General features: G+C 36.2%; 1 protein-coding gene across 6 annotated transcripts in view; it reads right to left on the bottom strand.

Annotated features, from left to right (window-relative positions):
- The window catches only part of ZPLD1 (zona pellucida like domain containing 1), a 539,338-nt gene that overhangs the window by 322,261 nt on the left and 203,442 nt on the right, over nt 1–13,635 (bottom strand). For all 6 annotated transcript variants that reach the window (XM_042999205.1, XM_042999207.1, XM_042999203.1 and 3 more), the window contains one exon: nt 9,852–9,941. The gene's annotated coding sequence lies outside the window, so the exon portion shown is untranslated. The remainder of the gene's footprint in view (nt 1–9,851; nt 9,942–13,635) is intronic.

Raw genomic sequence — 13,635 nt, 5'->3', positions numbered from 1 at the left:
TCTTTTTGATGCCAATGTTTGTGTATCAATATGATTAACAGTGTGACCAAACACATTACACTTTAAAATGTTTAATTATACTGAATACCTCAATCCACCCCCTTGCAGGAATCAGGTACCAGATAAATGTGGTTCCTATTTTTTCCAATTAATTTTCTTGAAAAAACCCATTCATACCACTTTTGCCCTTTATCTCCTCAAAGATTGGGGTGGGGTTAGTTAACTAAACAGTCAATGCACAAATGTATCCCATGAGTAAAAAAGGAGGGAGATAGGCTGTGAAACCGCCACACTTCCATTTTTGTCTGATCATGCAGACTTTTATATATTTTCTAAATATTTTTATATGAACTACCAATTTCACAACCTACTAGACACATTTGACAATTTTCATCTATTTAATAACTTAAGGCTACCACATCCTTCCCAAAGTCAAATTTGTTATATATATACAAGCCCTATTACTTGGAACTCTCCTACCTTAAAATTATTGTCAGCATTTACATTTGGCAAACCCTTGGCGACAGCTCAAAACCTCAAGGCCTGAAAGGGACTTTGGAAGCTTCCTTACAATGGTTGATGGTTGGTCTCTATCTAGGACTCCAGAGCTTTCAAAGTTCTTTCACATATTAGAGACATTATTATCCTAATCATACATGTGAATAAGATGAAGCTCTAGTCAAGAAATACATGGGGAAATTGTCTGCTTTAGTAATCATAAAATCAATACATAATAACAGTATTAAATTTTTTTTTAAAGGGGTAGGGGGGTGCCTGGGTGGCTCAGTCGGTTAAGCGTCCGACTTTGGTTCAGGTCATAATTTCATGGTTTGTGAGTTCGAGCTCTGTGTCGGGCTCTGTGCTGACAGCTCAGGGCCTGGGGCCTGCTTCGGATTCTGTGTCTCCCTCTCTCTCTCTTCCCCTCCCCTGCTTGCATTCTCTCTCTCTCTCTCAAAAATAAATAAATATTTTAAAAAATTTAAATAACAGTAAAACTCCATTTTGCCAGAAACCTAACCAAAAAGGTAAATAATAGTAAGCAACGCACAGAGGGGCAAGTAAAAGACCCATTTTCATATACTGCTAATGCAAGTGTAAACTGGTACAATTCCTTGGTGGAACTATATGCTCCAAGAATTTCAATATGTTTCTACCCTTAATCCTATAATCCGATTTATAAGATTCTTTTTGAAAAGAAACAAAAAGAAACAAAAGGAACAACCTAAATGTCCAATGATAAAGAAGTAGTTTAGTAAGTCATGGGATGGTAGGTAGGCATTAAAAAAATGTTTACGCAAATTGTACAACAATATGGAAAAAACTTTTTTTTCCAAGCTTTAAGTATGGGCTGTACAAAAGTGACTTCCATCTCAAGAATATAATGTGGGAAGAGGGGAAAAGATTAACTTTAAAGTAGGGAACCTGGCAAACACTATCTCATCCAAGTGATCAAGGTCAGCAGCATGGTGATAGACGTAGCCTGGATATGATGTGACGGAAATGGCACTTCACCTCTGTGGTCTGCCTCCCCAAAACCTATAATGCCAGTCTATTCATGGGGAAAAAAAAATCAGGTAAATTCTAACAGAAGGACATTCTTTAAAATGCCTAGCTAGTACTCCTCACAACTGCCAAGATCATCAAAAACAAAGTTAGTCTGAAAAACTGTTGCAGCCAAGAGGAAACTAAGGAAACATAACAACTAAATGGATGTGATGTCCTGTATGTGATACTGGACAGAAAAAGGATATTAGAAAAAAACTAAGGAAATATGATTAAATATGGGCATTATAATAATATATAACATTTTAAAATATATTAATATTGGTTCATTAATTTTAACAAATACATCATACTAATGTAAGGTGTTAGTAGTAGGGGAGATTCAGTGTGGGGTATATGGGAACTCTGCTGTCTTCCAAAGTTTTTTTTTTTTTGTAAATCTAAAACATTTCTAGAAAATAAAGTCTATTTTTAAAAAATTCTACATATGGTGTGATTGCAACTTTATTTTTAAAAGGATAAGAAAAAAGAAAACAACTCTCTGCATTGCTAAATATATAAATAATACTACCAACATATAACAGTGACTGTGTTTGGTTAGTACCACCAAATAGGTGACTATTTTCCTGTAATGGGTATTTTTTATATATTTTCCAAATTATCTTTCATGAAATTTTACTACTTTCATAATTCAAAACTATAAGCCTAGAGACAATAAACAAAATCAGTGATGCTACAAAGTTAGAAGTTAGTAGGAAACAGAGTTAGATGGGAGTCCAGGATGTCCAACTCTTAAGTCATGAGTTTTCTCCGTTATCCTGGACAAATTTACTTGACTCTGAATCTCAGCTTCACCTACTATGAAACAAGAATAGTGGTACCACCTATTTTGTACAGGCATTGTAAGGATTAAAGCCAATATTCATAATCACTTAGAGTAAGTCTCAGTAAAGAGTCAATGCTCAATAAAAGCTGCTGTTATTATTGATCATGATGAAAATGATGATGATGCTCTGAATTTCATAACTGCCCCTAAACTTATTATATCTAGCAATGGAAATGATATTCTGGTACAATTAGTGCTGTTCATATTCTGCGGCTTGTAATAGGTGAAAATTAGAATTACCAAGAAGGGTACTTCTCCCCCTGAAAGCAATAATGTACATGTGCAGAGTATCTGTCTTTTAGAAAAGACAAAGAAGAACAAACTAAGGAATAAAAAAACACTAAAGAGAGAACTAAGTGGAACCTAAATGGACTGTGATATAAAAATATTATTTATTTACCAAAAGACTTTAAGGGAATACTTGTACCTTAATAGGACCCAATAAAAATTATTCAGTTTTCATATTAGGAATTTTAAGTGACAAGTGGCTAAAACCCTGGATTTTTGGAGTCAGACCTCGATTTGAGGCACAACTGCAACACTGTTATATTCTATGAGCTCAGGCAAATTCTCACCTCCCTGGTAATACTATATGAGGTTCTGTGGAGGGTTAAATGAACATATGCATGTAAAGGGCTTAATATGCACAAGAAACCCAAAGTGCCATGAATATTATGCATTAAATTTTGATTAACTTGTTAAATTCATAACACTTACAGGACTTCCCACCATCCCATCTTCCTTTACCTGCTATTCCAACTTTAACTGAGATTTGGTGAAAGACAGCGATTATTTGGTCAAGTTCCCCAAGAGTAGCCTCAATGAAATAACCCAGCAAATGTAGTCTCATTCAAGAACAGATTCTCATAGCAAAAAGACTCTGGGCACTTGAAATTCAATTAACTGCTCCTGCTGGACTGAGCCAGCTGCAAGTCTAAGGCAATAAATTCTTAATTATTATTATAAACAGAGCATGGTAGAATCAGATCGAATGAACAAATTCACCCTACCGCTTGTTTAGATGTGTCTAAAAGTTACAGGAAATTGAAAAACAATACCTCTTGTTGAGATAACAAGACAACCAAAACATTGCCCATTAAAATATATTAAAGTTTAATAAGGTGAGTTAACCAAATTGAAAAATGGATTAAATTCAAAATAATTTAGATGGATAAAAAAAGATCAGCTTCTAAAGACAATACCTCAACCACAGTTTCCATGTTGCCTCTATAGATGAAGACAAGTGACCTATGTCTTCAGTTCACTGGCATAAACGGGGCTTTCTAGGATTTCCAGCAATATTTATTTGAGGAGTTTTCAAAAGTAATATTACATCTGAGCTAGAAGCACTGATTACAAAATTTAACTCTCTCCCTGTTATGGTTTTTAATCTCATGGAGCAAAACAACACACAGAATAAAGCAATGTTATCATAAATCACTGGCATCTGTCACAGGCTGTAGCACAATGGTTGTACTCAAACCAAGAGGTCTTGATTGGTAGAAACAAAAATGACTTTGCATGTACTCCTCCCTGCCCTAGGGCTCCAAGAGAGATGAGAGTTCTCTTTAGTAAATAGGTTCTCACATTTCCAATTATGACACAGGGAACTGATTGTGTAATAGCATCCCTAACTGAAGTTAGCCTAACTTTGTTTTTGCCTCTAAAGGTCATGCTTGTTGTTTCATCCTAACACATGACAACACAGGCTTGCTTTGAGCTTTACCCTTTGAATAGATTATTTACTTTTCTTAAATTTATAGATTCAAAGAAGGGAAATGGACTTATTATTTAGAATACTTTCAGGTTAAACTTTTGAGTATCTTAATTTGGAAGGTTACTTTAATACTGAACAGTTTTGTAACCACTTATCAAAAAATGGCAAAAGCTCTAGGTTCTCCTGATGTTTGTAACAGCATTATCAACAATAGTAAATTAAGGAATGAGCCTAAATGTCCATTAACTAATGAACAGATAAAGATGATGTGGTGTATGTATGTGTGTGTGTATGTATGTATGTATGTGTATATATATATATATGTATGTATGCATATATGTATATAATATGTAAATTTTATATAAATATAATATATGTAATATGTATAATATGTGTATACATATATTTTCTATAATGGAATATTACTCAGCCATCAAAAAGAATGAAATCTTGCCATTTGCCAACAATATGGATGGAGCTAGAGTGGATTATGCTAAGCAAAATAAGTCAGCCAGAGAAACACAAATACCATTTATTTTCACTCATATGTGATATTTAAAAAACAAAGCAGATGAACATGGGGGAAGGGGGAAAAAGAGAGAGGGAAGCAAACCATAAGAGACTTAACTATAGAGAGCAAACTGAGGGTTGATGGAGGGAAGTGGGTGGGGGTTGGGCTAAGTGGGTGATGGGCATTAAGTAGGGCACTTGCTGGGATGAGCATTGGGTGTTACATGTAAGTGATGCATCACTAAATTCTATTCCTGAAATCAACTTTACACTATATGTTAACTAAACAGAATTTAAATAAAAATTTGAAAAATAAAGTAAGTCTTGAAATAAAAAAACAGTAAAATCTCTAGGCTCAAAGAGGAAAATTTGAATTTTCAAGTCTTTATGGATATTTTCTTTGCAAGTAACTTGAATTAAGATTTTAAATTAAATTTATATACAAGAATGATACCGAGCAGGTCTATATGGGAAGGAAATGACTATGCTTAGTACAGTTTTGAAACAGATCTTAACAGTGTTCTCTGGAGCACAGGAGCACAAGGAAAATATTGTACACATCCATTTTCTCTTCATGCCTGTATCTGGTCTTCTTTCTAACATCACGTATAAAAGATTAAAATAAATATACATCCTTTTCTGTTGTCACTTCCAATCAAAATTACAAACAGAAGTGTCAGTCACCTTAATGGAAGAAAATATATTCACAGATGCTTCATGAATAACACTAATACAATGGACCCTGCTCTATAAACAGACTTGATTCTTCAGGCAATCTTACCTCAAGTCAAATGAGGAAGGACCAGCTACATAATTTGTGGGGCTTAGGCAAACTGAAAATGAGGGGCCAGCCCCCTCTTTCAAAAATTACTAAGAATTTCATCAGGGACACAGCAGAGCACTAACAAGCATGAGGCCCTACTAAGCCCAGGCCTCTGTGATTGCTCAGTTCACATGCCCATCAAGCCAGCCCTGGGCCACATTTCTTCTGTCAAAATGATCTGTGTTATGCTATTAACTCTGTAAATAATGTGACAGTGTGCTTACTATGTAGGAAAGCTAAGGTGTTGTGTTTAAACTGTGAAAGCCCTTAGCCAGAGGATATGGATATCGTGTCATGTCCAGTATCAAAACCCAGACACTTTAAAGCCAACAAAGTTAAGAGAGGGATCTGCATCAGGATGTAGAGGGCAGATGCCACCACATCCCACAATCTCTTTCTCCATGCATTCATTTTTGCCAAGGACTCTTACGTATCAATCCTCTGCCAAGTCTCTCTACAACCTCACTGTGCATTTCTATCCAGATGCAAGAAATGCCTCTACACACTACCTATGAGCAAATAGTCTTATCAGCCTAAAAGCTGTAGGAAAACTTCTCACATTGATGGTGTTGATCACTCTCTCTTCAGTGAAAGAATATCCAGTCTTCTTGAATTTGAACAAAAATAAGGAAAAGTCTTCGTTTTTTGTTTGTTCTTCTTTTTGGTTTTGGTTTTATTTGTTTGTTTTTGGTGAGTAAGACTGTAGGGAACTGTGTAGTAATAAAATAATCCTAGTGAATATATCAGCTAGGAGATATTGGCTAGTAGAATTACTACTGGAAAGTAATTCTATAGAAAGACCAAAATATGCATAATGTTGAATTAAAATGAGATAAACAGGGGAAGATGAAGAATACTGTTTCCAAGTGTAAAATCAATGAGAAGGCTGGAGAAGAGCACCCATAGTTTGGGGACATGGCTTAGTGAAGCTGTGGATAACTAAAGTAGAAACAGTTGTTTTGCCATAAGCCTATGACAAATCTCAGGATCGAGAACAGAATCTTAAAACATAAATGGTTCTTGGACATTTAAAAAGATGATTAACCAGAATCATAAAAAGAGAAATGCAAATCAAAATTGCATTGAGATACCATATTTAACTTACTAGATGGGCATAAATCCAAGAGTCTGACAGTGCATGCTGATGGCAATTTCATACAAGGCACTTTCATACAATCCTAGCAGAAGGGTCAAGTAGTACAATGTCAGTGGAAGGTAATTTGACAATAGCTGTAAAAATTACAAAGTTAAAACAATTATGCACCTTTTGACCTAGGGTATCCCACTTCTAGGGATTTATTCTCAGGTACATTTATATATATTAGAAATGACACAGGCACCATGTAACTTACTATGACATAGTTATAATAGCAAAAGATAAGAAGCAACCCATATAGCTATCATTACGACACCAAATATATTAAACTGTATCATTAAAATGGAATGCTAACCAGCAGTACAAAGAGATGAAGGCACGTTATATCCAAAAAAAGATATGTTTTTAGGTGCAGAAAGTGTATACATTGTGCTTATACTGTGTTTTTAACAAGGGGGACAAGATAATTATATCTGACTGTGTTTGCAGGAAGATTTTCTGTAAGAAGACCCCAAAAATGAATAAAAATAGCTATCTATGGGGAAGGCTGGGGTGGGAACTGGGAAAATGGATGACAAGAGTGGAAGTGAGAACCTTTACTGTATATGTTTGTAGCATTTGGATTTTAAGGCATATGAATATATTGCCTATGTTAAATATCAGAAATTTTAATAAATAAATGCATGACTGAAAAGAAGAGAAACATTAAAATACAATAAAGATAATAATATCTAACCTCTTGTGCACAAAAGAAACGAAGGTCAAGAGAAGTAAAATAATAACTCAAAATCCAAAGGCAGTTAATGGCAGAGGCTGCATTGGAACCTTGGAGATCAGACAACTCTACTGAAATGAGACACATTAACACTGATATCCAAGTCATCAAAGGTAGTTGTGTGGCCAGGGACAGAGAAATCCATGAATTTGATATTCCTTAGCTGTCAATATTTCTTATCTCTGATGCCCTTGACACTAGAGAAAATTTGTGTCTTTATAAAAGTGTTAGACTTCTAATTGAAATTGCTAAGTTATTTGTCACCAACATTTTTAATAAGAAATAAAGTTGCTGAGGACAGGGAATATATCAGACAAAAAAATGTCATGTATGAATAAGAAAAAAAGAAGCTGAGTATGGGGGAACTGGTATACCAAAGTCAATTTAGAAGCAACAAAGACCCTATGTTAAGACCTGGAGAAGGTTCCCCATCATCAACCATGCTGTTGGGATGGGGCTAGAAAGGGCCAATCACAGCAAGGCTTGCATATCATGGTAATTTTCATAGACAGTCCATACTTAGTACTCTCCTCTCCTCCCTCCACCTTTGTTCATTCCCTGCTATTATTCATGCAAAAGTCTCTGTCTTCTGCTAAATCTGGATGTCAGGGGTGATGTCTTCTTTATTTCTATGTGCCCCACTATGCCCTATGCCCAGCATAGTACCTTGAACATACTAGGCTTCTAGTTTCCAAACATTAAAAGCAGAAGGGGCTTCAGCAAATACTTAGTCCGATTTTTTGAAACTTGTTTACAAGTATCAAATCCCTTTCAAATGAAAAACTATATAGCAGTTACTATATAGTTACTATATAGTTTATGTTAAAATGGATTTTTTAACAAAGTTGTACTGATTGAAGAGGGAGCAAGAGAGGGGAGAGCAGACAAAAGCCAACCTACAATAATCTGTTTCCCTTGCCAACCCCTGCAGCACCTCAAGGACCATAGTTTGGAAACTTCTGAGCAAGTGCAACCCCTTCGTTTTTTAAATGGAGCCATTTCTTAAAGTTATTTTTTTTTTTTCACATTAAATTAACATACCCAAGGTAGGGCTGGTGAGCTGCAAAGCAAGGGTCGCCATATTCCCCTTGCCTATGATGATATCAGTTCTACTAGCTGAACAGGGTGAGGAATAAGGACAATAGATTCTGTGTAGCCTCTGGAAACACCACCTTCTTCTTTCCTATATGCACATTTGGAGGAGAACCTTGCCAGGGATGTGAAACAGTATCTGTTCTCTCAGATCCTGCCCAGTCAATAGTCCTTCTGGAACAAGTTATGTGCTTCCCTCCATCAGAAGAAATGAGCCAGGACAGGGAGAGACTGAGGTAGTGGGAACCTAGCCTAGTTCATTCATGGATAACTCCTATTTACCAGATTTGTGCCAAAGCAGTTAGCAGAATGTCTAATGACTGTTCTGAAAAACTTGTTTAAGATATATGGGGATCCACAGACAACGTAGATAGTTAATCCCTTACCAGTTGGATAGTACTAATGCACCTAGAAATGTTTAGAAGAGAAGACAGATTAGTAATAAATAGATGAGAAAAAAAAACTAACTTGTTTAAGATAGATGGGGATCCACAGACAACATAGATACTTACCTATTGGGTAGTACTAATGCACCCAGCAATGTTTAGAAGAGAGGACAGATTAGTAACAAATACATGAGATTATTTCAAAGGTGCTATGAAGAAAATAAAGAGGATTCTTTTTTAGACCAAATAGGGTCTAAATTGCAATAACAAACAACCCCAAATATAAGTCAACAAGTTGGAGTTTTTTTCTTTATATATGCCCCTCTACACCTTACATCAGCAGGGTTCTCCTCCATGTTGCTTTCACACCTGGAGAGCACCAAGGCTGATGAGACTGCACAATCACATCACTTTCATCTATGTCCTAAAGGCCAAACCTTGTCCCAGAGTCCTGCCCAACTGCAAGGGTGCCAGGAAGTATCATCTCCCCAGTATCCCACCAGAAAGGAGAGCCATGGATAAGCACACAAGATGGTTGGGGATGGGGGGAGGTGCAGGGAACACAAAGATCAATTAGGATGGTCTAGCAAAGGCTTTCCAAAAAGATACTATTTGAACTGAGACCTGAATGATGAGAATGAAGCCACCAAATAAATAGCATCAGGAAAGCCATTTCAGGCAGAGGAAATGGCAAATATAAATATCCAAAGCAAGTGCACAAGGAGAACAAAGGCCAGTTCCACAAGGGTGCTATGAAGGGAGAAGCATAGGTGATATGGTCAGTGAAGCCAAATGACAAAAAGCCTTAAAGATCATGATAAAAGATTTAGGTTTCATACAACACAAGTTCACTAATCTGTCCTCTTTTCAACAAAAATGAAAAGCCACCCTTATACCACAGTGAAATTAAAAATTCACATTTTGCTTTTCAGACTTCTCTGTTTCTCATACTAAGCTGAGCCTTTACCTTTTCCATATTCACCTCAGGTTCACCTTTCTGTAAGCATTTGAAATACCACAGAATATCATGATAGGTTTTACAGTGCTTCCTGGAAATTTTTACCTCAGTTCTGCATTTTCTCAGGCCTCACTTCACATTCTTGATCAGCACCCAGATCTGTACTTTTATAGCTGCTGACAGAACACACATTCTCTGAAAAGGCAAGAAACAAGGAAGTTACCATTATAAGGAAAAAAAAGAATATTTTCTTGTCAGAAAAATAGCTCAGCTCTATTAGAATCTAATATTTTTAGAACCAAACTGAATACAGAAAGTTTTTGACTTTCTAAAGAAATTATCTAGATGGAATGGACTGGAAGATGGTGGCAGAATAGGAGGACCTAGGCTTGTGTCATCCCATGAATACAACTGAAACTATCAAATCATCCTAAATACCCCATAAATTGACCTCGAGACTGGCAGAACAAAATCCACTACTAAAATTAGAGAAGAAGCCACATGGAATAAGCAAAGAAGGGCAGAGACACAGCTTGGGACAGTAACGGATCTTGGGCACCATAGTGTGGAGGGAGCAGAGGTCATGGAGAAGGGTGAGAGACAGATTGGCACACAGGGAATCCCACATGGGGAAAATGAATCTCCATAGCAATTGGTTTGGAAAGCAAGAGGGGCCAAATTTCATGAATTTTTGCAATTATTAAGGCTTAAAGCCTGGAGTTCTAAATGTCAGCATGCTTGGCTCTGGGAGAGCCCTGAGGATATCGGGACTGCTCTTGAAGAGAAAGCAGGCAAAGAACCCAGGAACATACAGCATGGAAACAGCAATCTGAAGAGTGCCTAGAGCATACAGTGGAGAGGATATTTGCTTATCTCAGGTTATGTCCCAGAGAGACAGCATTCACAGAGAGACACCTCCAGCAACAAAGGAATTGACCCATGCCTTTTCCTTCCCCAGCCCCCTCAGCATAAGCTGAAGGACACCTGCGGGAACCAGCACAGCATGAACTTTTGTTACCTAATTTATTTACACCAAACTCTGCTACCACGCTCTGGTGGAACTGCCATTCCCAGTCTCACTTGCCCCAGTCCCAGTGTGGCAGACCACCTCCCCAAGAACACCAGCCCAAACCTCTGCTCACACCATGTCTCACAATGCAGGGGTTTTGCAGAGCCTCAGTTCCAGCAACAGTGGCAATAGGTTTCATTTCACAAACAGACTAGAGCACACCTATATAAAGGGCACCACATTCAGGCCAGAGACCAAACATTGGCCACATCAGGCAAAGAGAACGTGTGCAGACCACTGGCCTGAAAGATAAAGTGAACAGGACAAAATAGCAAAGCAAACACGGCACATACTGGAGACACTCCTGGAAGCGCCAGGCCCTGGGAAACAGGATATACCACACAGTACAACCCTTTCCTAACACACAGAAGCAAGCACACAGACTTAGACAAAATTAGAAAACAGAGGGATTTGTCCCAGATGAAAGAACAGGACAAGGCCACAGTCAAAGATCTAAGTGAAACAAATATAAGTAACATCGCTGATGGAGAATTTAAAGCAATGATCAGGAGAATACTCACTGGACTTGAGAAGAAAGTGGAGGACATCAGTGAGACCTTTAACAAAGAGATAAGGAATAACATAGCAGAGATAAAGGGCTCAATAAATGAAATGAGAAACACAGTTGATGGAATGAACAGCAGGATGGAAGACATGAGGAATGAATTAGTAACCTAGAAGACAGAGTAATGGAAAGTAAGCAATCTGAACAAAAGAGAGAAAAATGAATTATGCAGAATGAGAATAGACTTAGGGAACTCAGGGACTCCATCAAATGTAATAACATTCATATTATAGGAGTTCCAGAAAAAAGAGAGAGAAAAGGTGGGGGGGGGTGATTTATTTCAAGAAATAAAAGCTTAAAATTTCCCTAATCTGGGGAAGGAAATAGACATCCAGATCCAGGAGGCATGGAGAATTCCCATCAAAATTAACAAAAGCAAATCCACACAAAGACATATTGCAATTAAAATAGCAAGATACAGTGATGAAGAAAAAAATTTAAAGCAGCAGGACCAAAGTATCTTACAAGAGAAAACCCGTAAGTTTAGCAAGGGATTTTTCAACAGAAACTTTGCAAGCCAGAGGGGAATAGCATGATATATTCAACGCACTGAATGGGAAATAAATCTGCAGTCAAAAATATTCTATCCAGCAAGTCTATCATTCAGAAAAGAGATACAGAGTTTCACAAAAACTAAATGAGTTTATGATCACTAAACCAGCCCTGCAAGAAATATTAAAAGGGACTCTTTGAGTGGAAAGGATAGATAAAAAGTAACAGCATAGAAGTAGGAAACACAAAAGCAGTAAAAATGAGTATTTCTGTAAAAAAAATTAGCAGCAGAACTCACAAAATAAAAGGATATACAATATAACTACATATACCTAAAATGTGGGAAGGAAAAGAGTAAAGAATGAGTTCAAACTTACACAACCATCAACTTAATATAGGCTATTATATGCAAAAGAGGTTATATACGGACCTAATGGTAACTATGTAACAAAAACATGTAATAAATATGTAAAGAATAAAGAAAAAGAAATCCAAATGTATCTCTAAAGAAAATCAGAAAAACATGAAAAAGACAAGAAAGGATCAGAGAAAATCTTCAGAAATAACCACAAAACAAACAATAAAATGACAATAAATACATATCTACCAATAATTATTTTCAATATAAATGAACTAAACATTTCAATCAAAAAACACAGGTAGAAAGAATGGATAAAAATATAAGATCCATGTATATGCTGCCTATAAGAGACTCATTTTTGACCTAACAAGGCCTGCAGATTGAAAAAGATGGAATGGAGAAACATCTATCATGCAAAAGGATGTCAAAAGAAAGCCAGGTAGCAATACTTATATCAGACAAAATAAACTTTATAACAAAGACTGTAACAAGAGGCAAAGACGCTATATAATAATAAAGAGGACAATCCAACAAAAAGATATATCAATTGTAAATTTTTATGCACCCAACATAGAAGCACCCAAATACATTAAACTGTTAATAACAAACATAAAAGAACTAATTGATAATAACACTATAATAATAGGAGACTTTAATACCCCACTTACATCAATGGACAGATCATCAACAATGAAACAATGACTTTGAATGACACACTAGAAAAGATGGATTTAACAGATATTCAGAACATTCTATCCTAAAACAGAAGAATATATATTCTTTTCGAGTGAATATGGAACATTCTCCAGAATAGATCACATATTACCCCACAAAACAAGACTAAACAAATTCAAGAAGACTGAAGCCATATTATGCATTTTTTCTGACCACAATGGTATGAAACTGGACATCGACCAAAAGAAAAAACTGGAAAGACCACAAATACATTCCGGTTAAACAACATGCTACTAAACAATAAATGGGTCAGCCAGGAAATAAAAGAAGAATAGAAAAGTACATGGAAATAAATGAAAATGAAAACAATGGTCCAAAACCTTTGGGATGTAGCAAAAGTGGTTCTAAGATGAAAGTTTATAGCAAAACAGGCTTACCTCAAAAGCAAGAAAGATCTCAAAAAAAAATAACCTAACCTTTTACCTAAAGAAGCTAGAAAAAGAACTAATGAAGCCTAAAGCCAGCAGAAAGAAAGGAATAATAATCTAAAGGATTAGAACAGAAATAAATGATATGTAAACTAAAAAAATAAAATAAAATTGGTAAACCTCTAGCCAGACTTATCAAGAAAAAAAGAGAAAGAACTCAGATACATCAAATCACAAATGAGACGAGAAATAACAACCAAAACCATAGAAATACAAACAATTATAAGTGAACATTATGA

The sequence above is a fragment of the Panthera tigris genome, chromosome C2 (assembly GCF_018350195.1).
Source record: "Panthera tigris isolate Pti1 chromosome C2, P.tigris_Pti1_mat1.1, whole genome shotgun sequence".
Lineage (NCBI taxonomy): Eukaryota > Metazoa > Chordata > Mammalia > Carnivora > Felidae > Panthera > Panthera tigris.
Note: the sequence above shows the minus strand (reverse complement) of the source record. Positions and strands in the feature narration are given on the sequence as shown.